This window comes from Chiroxiphia lanceolata, chromosome 9 (assembly GCF_009829145.1).
Source record: "Chiroxiphia lanceolata isolate bChiLan1 chromosome 9, bChiLan1.pri, whole genome shotgun sequence".
In the NCBI taxonomy this organism is placed as follows: domain Eukaryota; kingdom Metazoa; phylum Chordata; class Aves; order Passeriformes; family Pipridae; genus Chiroxiphia; species Chiroxiphia lanceolata.
In genome coordinates, this window is record NC_045645.1 from 22080044 (window position 1) to 22096976 (window position 16933).

Below are 16933 nucleotides of genomic sequence, written 5' to 3' on the forward strand. Positions count from 1 at the left end.
ATAATCATAGAATCATAGAATCAACTGGGTTGGAAAAGACCTCCAAGATCATCAAGTCTAACCCTTGATCCAACACTGCCATGGTTTACTAGACCATGGCACTGAGTGCCACATCCAGTCTCATCTTAAAAACCTCCAGGGATGGTGAATCCACCACCTCCCTGGGCAGCCCATTCCAATGTCTGTCCTGATTAGTGCTTAAGTGGAATCCAAAGCTGTAGACAACAATGTATGAATCATTTTTATATCTTTTACCAAATAAGTGATATACTCTCCCTGGCCAAGAGCAGCTGATCACTTTCAGCTGATCTTTTCTTTAAAAGAATAAGCCCATGATATACAATTGGTTTTGAAAAGTTATGTACAACCATAATCTAGCCCCCTCAGACACATAAAGTGTTAGAACTAGCATTAGTATTGGAGGAGCTAGTGCTTTGTAATAGATACTACTCAAAATAATTTTCTAGACAGTAATTTTATAGTTTCTTGGTAATGATCTCAAAAAATCTCCTGGAACAAATCTCATCATGAGATCAAATCTTGCGCAAAAGGAGCACTCAGACAACATGAGTTGTTGTACTCGTTGCACTTTGTACACAATAAAGAAATTAGTATTTTTACAGTCTTAGCACACCTTCAAAATCCCCTTGTTCAGAGCTTCAGGGCACTTGAAAAAAGGTTCAGAATCAGATTTGGTGTCCCCAGCCCTGAACTGGGTCTACACAACACTCAGTGTCTCCATCAGCTTCGGGCTGACACATTGCACCAGACCAGAATGAATAATCTCCAGACATGAGTTACTGGCACAATTAAAGCAAGAGCACAGCTGACTGACATACTGAACAAAAGACCTTTGGCAAAGCTTCCAGTGGAAAAGCATATAGAGGAAATTCACTCTTGGCACTGAACACACACGAGTAAGAGCAGGACGAACTGCTGATTAACAAGCTCAGACTCTGCAGACTAAATTCCAAAGGATGAACAACGGTAATAACATTCTGTTATGTCTCTCTACAACATGCATGCAATTTATCATTAAGTTGTATTCCACAGGCAGCTCCAGCAGAACATTTTCACAGTCTAATTCATGCAGATGAGATTTGGCTTGCAGCTTTCAAAAGAAGTCAGATGTACAGAGAATTCTGTTCCATCCAACAAAAAAATCAAAGCCCTGTAATATTAGTTATAATTGCAATAGATTCTGATGACTCTAACACAGTGACATCATGCAGTAAGGTAGCAGTACACAGTTGTGTCTCAGAGGGTGCACATTGAACTGGACTGTCTGGGGTTTCTCCAGGAAAGAGAACATTCTCTGAGGGACATATTTTTCCTATGTTGACTAATTTGAGTCTTAGTTATTACAACTTCTACCAGTTTGTTTGCTGCAACAGTCAGGTTTAGCAGACCCTAGGTCTCAGGGTCACCTCTGAGCCTGTCTCACTTATTTTCATATTTTTCCATTCCTGTGGTACTGAGGTCAATGCAAAGGTTTCCTGCAATCCAGAACTGCTCCATTTGCACCTCTTTCATGTGTTGGCACCACCAGTTCACTGGTAGTCATCTAGTCTGAGGTAACTGAATGCAGTTATTAGGTTTCTATGGTTAGTAAGTCACTTTTCAAAATGTTGTTGGCCTATTTATGGTGGTTTTAGTTAACTTCTCCAAGTCAGTTCTTATCTACTTTTCTCCACTGGATATGATTTACTTTCCCAAGGGTGCCTTTTTTCTCTGAAAACCATGTTCTCTGCCCCTTTGACAGGATAACTACTTTTAATATTTAAGGAGAGTGTTTAATGGTATATATTTACACTGGACCTTTATTGTACCTTTAAGCAGACTCTCAGTGGACTGTGCTAGCTGCTCTTTTTTTTTACTCAACTTTGCCATTTTAAGGTAAATTGCTGCAAAGCTTGCTATTTTTACTCCATCCTTCTGGGAGGAGTTGAATTTGAGAATGACCATGTCAGGACATAGTTCTTTTCCTTATATTTAGAAAGTTGGCAGCTTCACTCTGCTGAATGTATCTGACCACTGAGCAGTACTGGCATCCACATCTGTCAGTCAACGTCTTACCTGAGCTCTCATTCCTCAGGTGAGCCCTTAGTGCATCTCTCCAGAGCTAAATGGTACATGCTGTAGTAAGTGGCACATGACACTGTCTTCTGTGGTAGCTGTGAAAGAACCTTCTAAGGGGGAGCCCAGGGCCCAGGGAGGTGCTGTGCCCATGTACACAGCTGAAGAAGCTGCAGACAAAAATAATAGTTTGAGTTTCCAACTTTTCAGCTCCTGGGAGAAAGAGAGTAATTAATCTTTTGGTGAAACACACCATGCCAGGAAGGGTTTTCTGAACACTGTGCTTTCATATCACACTTCACCTGCTAGTTGAGTAACACAGTATGGCGCTATCTGATTTCTTCTGTGCTTACAGCAAAATGGCTTCATAATAAAAGCATTCACATTCACCTATACAACTTCAGATTTTGCAAGACTGTTATGTTTCTAATCATGACAAACATGGTTTATTTCAGATGATAAAGTAGCCATAAATAAAGAGCTCACAGGAAAAGGCTGACAAATAAACTTTTTATATGTTGGGTATGTATGGGGATGTAGTTCGTGGTGACAGCACATTGCTCAGAAGAGCAGGTCATATGCTGCTTCCTATTATACCAGTGTCAACCCAGAGAATTTCCATTGTCTATATTTCAACCAGTTCAACTAAGATAAAGATCTCTGCACAGGATTTCATAGCCTTTTTGCCACTGTATAGTATTATTAAAAGAAGAAAGTATTGTAGGGATCAAATTACTTTCAATATTGTTTGTGATAATGAATGCACTACAAATGGTTTAGTCTTATCCATTAATCATAATATAATCATAAAAAAGGCTGAAATAGGTTTCAGTAAGGTATCAAGCCCTTCTCCCTTCACTGTTACGAAATTTAGGCATGTGATACAAGGCAATGCCTGTCACAGTCACTGGAAACCAGACACTGCAGGGTAAACATTGCCATTTTAGGTCTCACAATGATAAGACTTTGTGTGGATAAGTCCTCTGCCCCTAGTAGACTATTTGTAGTCAAAAGAAACAAAGATGAAATTATAGAAAACAAAATAGAGAGGTTGGTTCTGAGGGAAAAGCTAAGAGCTGTTCAAAAAGCATCATGTCACATACGTGTATCCAAGAACAATAAGAGGGAAGTGGGAAGCTGTATGCAGAGGTGGGATGGCAGAACTGAGTCTGGGAATGCACACAGACTCAGTTCTGCCCAGATTTTGATTCACAGCCTCTTCCCCTGCTAATCTCCGGGCCTGAGTAGCAGGAGCTGAGATGTGCTGGTGATGTGGCACTGCTTGCCTGGGCTGGCTGCACTCAGCAGTCCTTGCCACCTGGGGCTGTGTTGCTGTGAACTGTCCTCACCTGGAGGAGAAAGCTAAGTGTTAAATGAGTCACAGGTTGGAGAGGCACAGTAGGTGATGCTTGAGCCTGTGAGTGATGCTCCAGCCAGCCAGAGCCAGTGAGGATTCACTCCCTGGCGGTCTAGGGAAGGAGAACTGAAGGTTCACAGAGACAGAGCAGCAAAAGTAGGGCAGCATCCACTCACAAAGCCTGAGCGGCTTAACTTACACTAATGGAAAAGGGGATTTGAGTCGCTAAAACCTGGTACATCGAACTGAGATGAAAATATAACTCTAAGTATATATTTCTGGGCTGTAAGAGGGCTGGTAGAGAGGACAAATTATATCTATCATACTTCTGTCCTGGAGGGTTTGGTGTGTCGCCCCCATTTTTTAATAACAGAGAGGGATGTTATTTTCAGTCTAAATAATTCCTTTTTTTATATGTAAACTCAAGAAAAATTTGAAATCTGGTTGCAGGTTTAACTAGATGCACATATATAAATACACACACACACATTCATGTACGAACTCTTCTCACACACACATACACATACCCTCTGGCCCCCTATTTCTCCAAATATCTGTTTCATTTTGTGCCCTCACAGAAAATGATGGCAAAAAAACTACACAGAAAAAACCTTTATTTCTTCTTTTCAATAAATCAAACATAGCATAAGCTCTAAGAGATCAAAATAAAACAGATATTACATTTCTAATTTTCAATTAATCAAATTCCGTACATCGAAAGGCAAAGGGCAGATTCTATTCTCATTTGTAACAATGTAAAAGAAAAACCAGAAAAATTTGCTGTTCCTCTGTTCCTAAGTACCAGAGAAAAATCTGCCATTCTTCTGTAATGGAACAGCATGGAATAATATGAATAATTTGAATTTCAGGAGCCTTTTTCTATTTTAGCATTCTCATTTCACAACCAAGTCAGATTAGCTCTACCATCCTCACTGGAACTGGAGTTGTATAGGTTCATTCTCATTTTGTGGATGAAATTATGAAGAAGAAACATGGTGACTTGCCTGATGCAATGGAGAACATATCACCTAGAGGAGAAATGGCACCTGGGTCTGCGGCCATCTAGTTGTGTTCATCGACCTCTAGGCTTTCCAGCAGTGTGATGCAGACCAGAAAATGATTTTCCTGACTATTCTTGTTTTTTTTTTTTTTTTTCAATCCCAGGGTAACAGTAATACTTCTAAAGATATTAGCATTATTTATATTAGATGGGAGGGGGTATTTTAAGGAGATGTATGGTTAATTTATTTCCTCTGGGCCAAATTCCTCCTGTGCTGTCCAATACGCAGTTTAGGCTGCCATCAGTAGCACTTCTGTGGGTAGAGCTGTCTGGACTGGCAGAGTGATGAGGGGCAGGGAAAGGGAAAAACCACAGTGAATCTGTTCACTTCATGAAATGAAGGTGTACCCAGTTCATTGCCCCTACTTCTGGCCTCCCTTGAAAGCCCATCTGAGTATAAACACTATACTAAAAGACATTTATTCCTTCTGCTTCATTTGAGCTGTGGCAAAGCTGGTGGAAACTGTCATATTATCCTAGGAAAATTAAGGATTTCCTGGGAAATGCAGAATTTTACTATTCTAGTCTACCTTTGTCAATCCCTGCTTAAAAAAAAAAAATTAGTAGTTTTTTTCCTAGACATTGACTAAAAAGTTGTGCTAAAATGCAGATAAGCCTTTTCTCTCAGAAGTCAGTGACACCGAGCTACATGTAGTCCGTGGCAAAGAGGTGCCTAAAACCACGTTTCATACTGTTTCCCTTCTCATTTTGGCACAGCATGAAATTTAGTGATACATGTGCTAGGGCCAAACTACAATGGTTTTGACAGCTGTGGGGGAAGGGTGGTCAGCACTGTGGCTGAACTCTTCACCCATTCCCATGGGGAGAGGGTACCTTGCAACTAGACAGATGGCTCCTACAGAAGGTCAGCAGAAATATTCAGGCATACCCCACTTATTTTTGCACAGTATTCATTGATTCAAACCGCTTCTGAGCCTCTCTCCCCTCTGCTTAATAGAATTTTTATCATGTTTTTAAATCTTTGCCAATTTTAATGTGGCTGATTTAATTTCACACAAAAAAGTGTGGGAGCAGCAGTCTCGGTTACCCTGGACAAACACTGGCCTACGTGCTACTTGTGTTTGACTATGTCAGCTGTGAGCTCTCTAAGTATGAAGTCCTGCCAGGCAAGACATAAATCTTTTGTCAGTGAAAGGGGTACATTATCTGCTTCTCAGCTGTTTCTTTTCTAAATAGCTACCTGAGGTTTAAGATAAATATTCAACATGGTTATTTAAAAGAAAAAAAAAGAAAAGAAAAGCCAGAACACTTCTTCTTGTGCCTTGAACATTAATGGCAAATCAGAGAGAGTGGGGATCAGTCCACACAGCATGTCCCACACCAGTCTAGAAATGCAGTAGCACAGTGAAAGGATTTTTAAAGGGGTAAAGAATTTAATAATACTTGGTCTTTAAGATACTTTTACCTTCTGAGCCAGTCCCCTGCAGTGAAGCTGCCAGATTAACTCCTGAGGCAACTGGGTGCATCTTTGCTGGGTTAATGAAGCTGTGCCCTCCTTCCCCAGGAACATGATCAGTCCAAGCATGGGATTGTGAAGAGGGTTATGTTGAAGTGGGATCCTTATTCTGAGCCAAAATCTTGTTGTTCCCAGATATCTTCATACTGAAAAAGTGTGAAGAAATTAAACTGGTGACTAGCCCTAAGGCAACAGCTAAAAGGTTCATGGATTTATTATCTCTCCATAAATCCAGTTAATCTCTGCTCCATATTCAACTTCTGTAGATGTTGAATTTGAATTTTGGTATTTCTGGTACCATTTCAAGGTGATCTCAGCCTTGTGTGTGTAAGCTGATATAGTTACCTGGTACTGTTGGCCTTGCACTATCCCATTCCCCAAAACAACCCCAGATCTCACCCCCATATTTCTCTGAAATTCAGCTGTTTCTCACAACTCCTCCTTAACCACCTGTGAATTCCTCATGGCGCCATCTGTAAATTTGTCAGGTTCTTACCCTGTGATCTGTCATGTGCAGCAATTTCTTGTGCCACATTCAGTAGTTTCTGAGGCTCTTTAGGTGAGCCCCAGGCTGGGCACAGCCACTGGTCCCATTGGCTGCCTGCAGTTGGTGTCACAGCCACAGCCTGCTGCCGTGGGAGAGAAATGCATCCATCCTGCTAGGACTAAACCATGGTCACTACAGTATACAAAAATTGAAAATAATGATGCTTATGGATTGATGTGATACCCTTTTTCCATGCTGCTTAGTTCCTGATCACTTATGGTTATTAGTTATTGAGAGATGAGGATGTACCATCTAGTCCCACACAAAGGTAACACCTTGAGTTAAATAAGAGCTTGAAAGGACATAAAGATGTTTATGACAGTCTAAGGAACCGGGGGCCACTGCAGGAAGCTGCTTCAGTGGATGATGGGTTCAGATCTGACAAAACAAAACTTGGAGTTGAATAATTCATAGTTTAGAAGAAGAGTCTTTGAATGAGGAGGAATGGAAAACTAAATAAACCCACAATGATTATAGAAACTGTAGATAAGATTACTTAGATTTAGATAGGCCCTCAGAGGAAAATAAAAATGTCTCAGTGTAAAAAGATCAGCTACAATAGTGAAGTGAATAGGCCTGGAAGTGCATAGGCCTTTTTATGTGCAATTTTGGAAAACCAAGCTATGCATATATGATTTGTTGCATTTTTGTTATAGGTTTTATCCCATTTTTATGATTTTAGAATTAATAAACATTATCCAAGTCAAGCATAAAATGAGCAGCACCTCATTCAGCACATTCACTGGAATTTCCAACGTATTTAGCATTTTCTGCTTGGAGCATGGATATAGCAATGATTAGAAAACAATATGGCAGGAAACTCTCGATGTTAAACATTTGAGTTATGTATCACAGATTGTCTCAAAGTCTCTGACTTTTTAGATTTAAATCTTTTCAAAGTTTTTTTGAAGCTTTTGGCACGTTTTCTGAATATATGTACAAGAAAGAAGATTCTTGGAGGACTCTAGCCTTCTGTTATTGTTTAAACACTGACGCTTAAGGTTTAAATTTACAGGGAACAAATCATTCTACATCAAAACTAAGGTGTTGCATGTTTATTTACAGACCAAGCCGCAGTAGTAATGTATATTTGTCATGGAAACTGATTTGTATTTAATTCTACACTCTGTTTTGCACCAGGAAAATGTGAGTTTCATTTTACTCGTCTCTGTTTTCAATTATAATTTGACAAAAGAAATAACCGCATTACCTATTTGATTTGCCAGAACTTTATCCCAGCACCACCTGTTGAGCCCTCGGCACTCGAATCCTGACATATAGCAGAGAACAAAATTATGCAGTTGGCATACTAACCAGCAAGGATGCCAACAAAAGCATAATATAGCCTTTGTACTCAAAGCACAACAAAACATATATTAAGCTACCAACTGCAAAGGTTTAAGCAAGCCATATTTAATTATACATGAACATATCTTTCTGACAAATAGCTCAGCAGAAAAATGCTATGGAAGTTAGAAAGAACCCTTTTTGTTTGCTTTGGTAAATATTGCAAGCTTAAAATAAATAAAGTTTCACAATACTATATAGATTTACTTTAGAGATGGCAAGAGGGTATCCAGTTGATTTATTCAAATTGATGGGTTCAACACTATCAGCTTCCCAGTTTAAACAAATGCCCCATGTTCATTTCTGGCAGGGGATCTTGACCTAGTGCAGCACTGGTCTCCCAGGAAGGTAGAAGAAGAGGCTCCCAGCATTAGTCTGGATCCAAACCTCTGTACTGCAGGTATCTGGGACCAAAGAAGTAGGGATCGTGTCTTTGATGTGTATTTCTCAAAGCAGCACTTTGCCACAAAAGTACTCACAAGCTTTCCTGGTTGTCCTGACCTGAGATCTGCACGAAAGAGGAGACAGAAGTTGAAGGAGATAGGACAGGTCAGCAGGGATGAGGCAGAACCTCTGCTCCCCAGTTCTGCAGAGATCAGATGAGGTCTGCACAGGGGCTTTGAACTCAGTGGGGATTTACACACTGGGAAGGGCTACCAGTGGTTCTAGCAGTGATGCTGGAGCTTCCAGAATTTTTCAAAAAATGTGAGTTAAATCACTGCACACTTTTTAAGGGACCGTTTCTAAATACTAGTGACAATAGCAATCCTCAGATTTTTATCACCTCCCCAGTAAGCCTAAGAGAGATTTAAATCTGAAAAGCTGATTACAGCATAGTTAATTCTAAGAGACTGTTGGCCAGAAAAATAACATTAGATATAAAATGAGGGTTTTGTTCCAAGGCAAGAAGAAAATGAATCAGATTTTACTCCTGCCCACCCTGATATTGCCACAACTGCCCGCAGACAGATCCAAGGAGGAGGACAGGGTAAGGCAGAAAGACCCACAGATTGCCCCACAAAGAAAAGCAGCTTGGGAAGTATAAGTGTTGCAAAAATTCCCCTGATGCATTTTTATGGGAATTGATGCTGGATAAGGCTTTTGTCAATATTTTCCTATGAAGCATAAGTAAAGACCATTAAAACTTTGGATAAGGAACCAAAATGCTATAGGTTAAATGAAATATCTAGAAGACCTTTTAGAGACAATGAAGTACAGCTTTAAAACAACTGGAGAAAAAAACCCAACAGGTTCTGCAAACAAGGGAACAAACCACAGACTAACCAAAGGATTTTACTTACTGTGCTAAGTTTGAATTCTGAGCTACTTAAGTAATCATTTTCACAGTAGGCTTGTGCAAGCCTAAGTGGAGGAGGCACCTCTTGGCACCTGTTAGATACCCCCAGATATACGTTCTGATATATGATTCCTGAAAGGTATATATGCAATTCAGAAAGTTAAGTAAGGGAGAACGTCCTCTGATAGGAAGTGGAACATTTCATATTGTATCCAGAAAAATGGAGAATAATTTTGCATTTGTATGGCTTTCCTACCAATGCATTGCAGCAATCAGCATTCAGCAGAGGTTGCAGAATCTCTGTCTTTGGAGGGTTCAACTAGACTGGACACAGCCATGAGCAACCTAATGTAATGAAACTGGCTTTGAGAAGGGGGGTTGATGACCTCCAGAGGTTTCTTTCAGCCTAAATTATTTATGATTCAAAAACTGACCCGAAGAAATCAGAAATGTTTTCCTTACAGGTGTTATTAAATTAAATTTTACTGAATTGCATTTTTTCTTATTTATTTAAGCATTGGAATTATGTATTTACTACTTAAAATAGCTTAAAAATATTTTTGTAATTTGATACATAAATATGCTTTGATTATTTAATTTTTACTTCAGTGATTGATGAAATAGAAGTAAATCTGTAAATGGTCCAGTTAGTATACTGGGTGCCTCAAATGAGTCAATGAGGGTGCTTGTCTAAAACTCTAAAATGGTGACTTGAAACTTACCTCAATATCCTTAATTTTTCTGTGCTTAAAATGCAACCTGACAATTGTTAATGAGAAAAACTTTCCTTCAAATTTGTAATAGAAACTGTAAAACACTTGCTAAGAGATAGACCACATCTAGGAAAGCCAAATCTAGTTGATCTATCCGTCTCAATTGCAAATATCCTTTGTGGTAACCACATTTCATTCAGGAGAATAAGACTAGAGGAAGTACACATATGACAGATAGTCTGGCATCATCTGCTTCTGGATTTCTCAGATGTCTAACAGCCAAGAAAATGTTCCATCATTTTAATTTCTTTCAGACAATGTTTACTCTAGATGAAAGCTTCAGATGGAGTATCTGAATACTGTTCGAATAGGGCATTAAATAACTCTCCTACAATAGAATCCATCATCTTCTCCTAATTTCTCCCTTGGTCAGAATAACTACAAATGCTTAAATTGCAATGTGGATGGAGCTTTGAGTTTTAAAATCATAAACTACTTAAAAAACTCACTCCAGAAGTGCACTGCATGGTTTACTGCCTTCCGCAATATCTCTGAACATACCTAACGTTTTCTGCCTTTCAATAGCCTTGCAAAGACACTGAAAACACTGGAACACTTCCTTGCCCAGGATTGATGAGCAGTCTTGAGAGCTCTACAAGTGCCTTTTTCACCCTTCACTGCTGTTGGGAATTTAATGAACCCACCCTGAATATTTAAGGCCAGCATTTCAGCTTGAAATCACACTTCTTGCATGTAAAACAGCCATGAAAATTATGAAGCTTTACAGGTAGGTTACAGTGAGCTGTACAAAAGGCAACACCTTTTCAGGCAATATTTAAAGCCTGCTATGAGTAACCCAAATGCCTCAGATATTGCTTAGCTCCTTTGTCACTGAACAGGGAATTTCTATCAGTTTCTTGTATCATCATATAAAGTGGGATTCACTATTGAATTTAATTCCCTTTAAATCTGGACCATTTGGGAAGCATTAACAATTCTGGAATTAAATGTCAACGGTTCTTACATTAGTTTAGTTTTCTGTATCTGCAGCACTGCTGTGAGTGACCCCACTTTGCATCACATTTCTCTTATTTGAGTATTCTGATAGCACAGACACACACATCCCTCAACAGAAACCAATGACCTTGAGGATCCTTTCACTAATTTAAGCTTGAGTTTACCTGTCACTGAAGGTGACTGAGGTCAGCTGGCTTAAAACGACTGATCTATAACCCACACTTCCTGAAGAGATAATTTAAATCTGAAGAGAGAGTCTCATAAATTCCCAGGGAGATCTTAGTATCATAAAAACCAACTTGACACCACTCCAAAGTTTAGCCTCTGCCTTGACAAAGAGGAAGCAAAATCAGCTTTGGTGCAGATCCTTCACAGGATATGCTTCTCAAAGTTCTCTTGAACAATCTGTGCCTTCTTTATCTTTTGGTAACTTGTCACTGAGCCGTCTGCCAGCTTTCACTGATAGTGAGATACTATGGCTGACAGGAAGTGGGAGAGAAAAAGAACTCTTACTTCTCTGTGTTTCCTCCTTTACATCATTATTAGTGAAGTTTTACTTCTGTAAAACTGTGCTCAGGGTGATTGATGCAGGGCACAGACAAGTATATGTATAGAAAAATCCTACCATATTGAATAGAATTCTATAGAAACAGCTCTAGGAGACTAATGTATTTGTAAAATTAACCTTGGCGTAATTTTTTGAATGACCTATTAAAGATCTACACCAAGAACAATATTTGCTATTGCATTCTGTGGAGTTTTTGCTGGAACTTGTCCTGTTCTGCCTCCTGACCACCATAATCACATCGTTCCTGCTGCAACCCGAGCCTTTCACTGTTCTGGAAACTGGTTGAGATTTACCCAGTACTACTTCCCAACACAAAGTGATTTCCTGTCTCAAAGACTAAACTGTTGCATCGAGCAGAGAAGGAATCTAATTTCACTGTCACCCTCTGAGCTAGCAAGATGATTCATCCGTTTGTTTATGTACCAAAGGCTGCCAGTGAGGAGCACGCTTTGGTAAGGGGCACTAAAATGGGTGATGATTTCATTTGGCAGCACCTAATGCTGACTGTTTACATTGGCACTTACCCATGTAGGCAGCTATGTAGACTAGGCAGCTTAACAAACAGGCATGAAATTATTACCATAAATTTTCTTCAAAAAATTGCCTTGATTCATGATTGTCTTAAAACATATAAACACATTTTACCACAATGATTTTGCCCATTTCAAGGGATATCCAATTCACAAGGGACTTTTCCATTTATATGGCAGTAAAAGCAAAACCACTACGACTCTTGCCAAACTTGTTCAAAGTTTACATGGATTTGGTTTGATGAATGTGGTGGAAAATTATATCCAGTATCTTGGGTACTAGCCCATACACCTCCTTATATCTCAACAGTGCTGCTTCCAGCTTTTAATACAGATTTCTAAACTCTGTTTTTATTTGGATTATAATATTTAAAAAATAGACCATATGAAATAGAACACAATTTTAGCTCTGTAAAATGGGGCTTTTTCTTATGCTTTATTTTCTAATTGGAAACAGTAGTTAGTGATTTTTGCTCTGCTTTTCTTGGATACTGCTTTTCTAGGGTTATCTTTTGCCTGTAAGAACAGTTGCTCCTCACATGTTATTGAAGCAGGTCATCTTGTGATGGAGCTAGGGATGACATGATGTTATACTGAAAGCACCTGGTACAGTGGCAAAAAACATGGGGTTGGTTTGTCCTGCCTCACTACTAACTTCATTGAATTTCTGTGGGGTGGGTATTTGAGTGAAATCAATAGGATATTCTGATGGAATTTTTAATGGACTATGAATGTTATTGACAAAAAATTATTTAGTAAAGGAGAGGTTCTCCTCTTCCCTCAAGTTTCAGCATTTATAAAGGAGGAGAAGGGAACATAACCTGTTTAAAAAACCTAAACCATTATCTAAGTATTTTATTATTTTGAATGGCTGTAAACCAATAAAATTTCAGATTTTATACACGTCATTGGAAACAATCAAACCAGAAATATTTTGCCAAAAGGGAAGTTTGCAGACAGCAAGCTGAGATATTTGCTTGGTTGTCTTTGGCACTCCTGGTATTTAAATGTGAGGTTCCAGGACTGTCGATACGTACAGGACTCTTAACAGGAGTTATAAGCAGAAATCAATAGTTATTCCTACAGCAGGTCATCAGGCACATAACTTACTGAAGTGGAAGGCTCAGTGCTTTTGACCTCTCTCCTGCCTCAACAGATAAATCTGAGACTGGGGCAAGCATATCACTGGTCCTAGGCTGAGGTCCTTCTGGAAATCCCTCCATTAAGCAGAGACCCTCGAGGAAAGAATTAATTCATTTAACCCCTTTGGGTACTATGCTTGCATACCACACATGAAGATGCCTCCGATGTCTCTGGCTGCGTTCACAGAGGATTTGGGCTCTGCTGTTTCCTGGGTTAGATGTTTGGGACGCTTGCGGGCAAACTCTGACCAAGAAAGCTAAGTAGGGGTCTTTAGAGGTGGTCTAAAATTCAAGAGCATTAACCTCGGATGGGGAAATTTTCCCTCCCGAAAGTAGTTACAGGTGCTTCAGGCTGCAGAACGGGAACTCAGAGCTCTCCCGCCCCCGCTTTGGCAATCCCTGCGCGGTGCGGAGCTGAGTGACACTTTCCTTTTGCTTCATTTTGGAAAACAGCGGCATGACCCGGACTGGTGCCCGGTGCCCGTGCGCGTCCCCGCGGCACCGGGAGCGCGGGCGAGGAGCGCGCGGGGGAGCGCCGCGCCCGGCAGGGGGCGCTGCCGGCCCATGTGCCCGCGGGAAGCGCCGGTGGGACCAGGCGGGAATGAAACTCCTGCCCCGGGTATAGTCCCCGACCTGGGAACGGCCGGGAAAAGCCGCACAGAACGCCTGGATCAGCTTTTCACACTCAGCATGTGTGTAAGGACAGATACGAGCACCCGGAAATTAATTCCTGATGAAGGAGAAAAAGTACTGAAGCGATAAAGTTTAGAAGGATCTTTACAATTTCCGTAAGATGTTATTCAGAAAGACCCTTCTTGGGAGGGTTTTTGTTATTGGTTTTTGCGCAGCATGAATAGCCATTCATGGATTTTCTACACTTTGTGACTGGTGATGGACTATCTGAAAAAGGCACTACATTTCAATAATCTGGTGGGTTTTTTTTCCCCTTCAGATTTCCTTTTCCCCTTCGGCTGAGAATGTTTATTCTTGTTCGACTTCAGGGACATGCTGAACTTCCCCTTCTCCCTTTTCTTTTTATATTTCCCCAGATCACTTATTTCCTTGTTTTCTACTCTGCTTTTGACATTTTTTGGGGGAAGGAGGGTTTGAAGAAGGAGGGACCTTTTATTTGGAGCTGGACACCCAGGGGTTTTTTGTTAGTTGGGTTATCAGGAGCTGTGAAAAATACCTTCAGCCCACAATATCACCCCATGTCCTGATTTACCAGACCCTGCAAGTCCTGGGTGCTTTCTGCCAACAGCCCTCGTGGGCCAGCAGTGCCATGTGCCCTGCAGGGAGATCCCAATCCATCCCTGACAGCATCCCCACTCGTGTCTCACTGAGCTCTCTATGACAAGGGGCATCCTCTCCTGTCATCAGAGGCCTGGGATACGAGTGGCCCAGATTATACATCTCCTTTTCACTTTTTGGGTCATGTACAAAGCTTCGAGCTTTGTAACCTCTTCCTTAAATATCTCAAGCTGAAGAAGGGAAAATAAATCCTATTTATGACCTGATGCTTCATCTATGGATGTGTTTTTCACTGTGCTTCTTCAGTGTTGCTCTGAACTTTGTTTCATAAATGCCTACATAAAAAAAACCCACAGAAACTTCTGGGTACATTTATATTATTTCTCTATAGTTTGGTTCCTTAATACGACATAAATGGAATCAACCATTTAGGTTTACTTTCTATGCTTAAAAAAATAATGAAATATGACAGCTTATGGCTTTTCTCCTCTGGATGGCAGTAACTCCTGCTTAAACATTCGTGACCCGTGACTGCAATATCCCATAGCAAGGGATTTCCTTTTCTTTGTCAGTGTGCTATCCAAAAGAAACATTTAATTTCATTCATTCTGTGTTTTTTCAAATCTAAATTTGAAAGCTAATTAAGCTTTCAAAGAAGGAATCTGTTTAATGTAAAAATCTAATTGCATAAGTCCTATGTATAAAATGGGAATCAGAAGAAAGGACTTGATCCTGGATATTAGTATCTACTTGCATCCAATAATATATTTCATAAAAATCACCCAAAGTTGTTGAGAAAATCAAACTCCTTGACAATAAACAACGAAGCAATACAAAAGATACAGAAAGGTCCTGACCTGAGAGTGCATCAGAATATCTGCCCCTTTAAAATACTCTCATTGTAACAGAGCACATCTGGATTTCTTGACTGTTCATTACAACATGAAATTTTAAAACAGTAAATACCTCTAGTAAAGGTGATTTCCAAACACCCACTGTGCAGCTTTGTAAGTTAGTTTCAACAAGAGGTATGAGAGGGAATTAAGCCCTCCTCCCTTCACATCTGAACAAATAATCCTTTTTCAGTAACAAAGCTACATTTATGTGTAGGACTCTCTTGTCTTCTCACTGGCCACGACCATCTCTATTGCCTTGTTTTACTGCTGGTGGAAATGATCCAGTTCAGAGTAGCAATTTCCAAAGATTAGTCCCTGTATTTATACAAGTGAATCTGCACTTTGGGGGTGTCTCAAGTCCTTTGACACCTTCCTGCTGATTCTGGCCAGCTGAGGTCTGTCCTTCAGCAACCAGCCTGGTTTCTGGGGTGCTATGAGGGCAGTGCTCCCCAGCTCCTGGCTCAGCAGCAGCAAATGGAACCTCTGTTTCTTCATATATATTATTCTGTCAGGCAGAAAGTAACTGCATAAAGTTACATATGCATTCAGTTTCTGATCTATGGGCTGAGATGGCCAATGCGGATCTTAAGAGCGTTTTTTAATAAGTGAGTGGTTTTCTTCCAAGAGGTTAATGCTACCAACTCCTTTGAAAACCTTATCTGTTTTCAAATGGAGAAAGAAACCTAGCTCCTAAATATGAGAAAAGCATTTCTGCCCACATCTTTTTCAATGGAAAAAGCGATTTTGGGAAATTTGGCATCTTTACATTAATTTCTCCAGAATCATGACACTGTTTACATTTTCCCTCCAAATTGCTAGTGCTCAGAAAAACCACTTACTTATACAGCTCTATTTCTACTGCTATTGTCCTGATCTTTAGTAGCACTGTGAGGTTCTGCCCATTTGTTTGTCTTTCCTGCATCTGAGTGAGAGAAGCAAAACAGTTCTGTGGTAAACAAGCCAATCCCATAAAAGGTCCTACCTGAGCATTGGAAGTCCTCTGTGGTGACAGAAACATTGGTCCAGCTCTGGAAATGAAGTGCTTCAGGAAGGCATTGTGTCTCCTGAGTTTCTGCAACAGACAGGGGACAAACTTTGTTACTGTCCTTCTGGAAAAAGAGTGGCACCTCCTTGCTGACATGAATCCAGAGGGAAACAGGGAATCACCATGTTTGGACAGCTTTGTTGTCCAGGTAATTTTCTTAAGGAGTGCAGCAGAGATGCTCAAGAAGCTTTAGAGACTGAAGGTATCAGTGGGAGACAAACAGCAAATTACTGCAATCTACTGTCCTGGCCTCTTTTTTTTTTTGGAATGTAAGGAAACCTGAAAAATAATAATGTGGATGCAGCTAAGAAGGTGATTTTACAGTTTGCCACAAAGCTGAGCTTTCAGCCTTTCAAAAGACGAATAAAAGTAGATACATCACATGTTACACTGGTTTTACTGCAGGTCTGTACCTTTGAGATCCCCTGATTCACTGGAAAATTTTCTTTAAAGACTTCATTGAGTTCTGGCCCTGACACCAATTTGTCAGCAGAAGATAAAGCACCTTGAGAAGCCAAACCGAAAGGTTCCTCCTTAGCACATTTGTGAAGGCCTGTTGCTGCTCGTACTGACTTCTGAGCTCAGGGGTAAAACAATGCAAAAAAGGGGG

At 40.2% G+C, this 16933-nt stretch overlaps 1 long non-coding RNA gene across 2 annotated transcripts; it reads right to left on the minus strand.

Annotated features, from left to right (window-relative positions):
* Positions 1-1054: 1054 nt before the first annotated feature.
* LOC116791303 lies at positions 1055-16596 on the minus strand. 2 transcript variants are annotated; one of them, XR_004358683.1, is made up of 4 exons: positions 16446-16596; positions 16261-16350; positions 5920-6116; positions 1055-2246 (listed from the first exon to the last, which is right to left on the minus strand). It is a non-coding gene; the product is annotated as an uncharacterized LOC116791303 (long non-coding RNA). The 2 variants fall into 2 exon arrangements; XR_004358682.1 differs by lacking the exons at positions 16261-16350; positions 16446-16596 and adding an exon at positions 6467-6710.
* Positions 16597-16933: the final 337 nt, after the last annotated feature.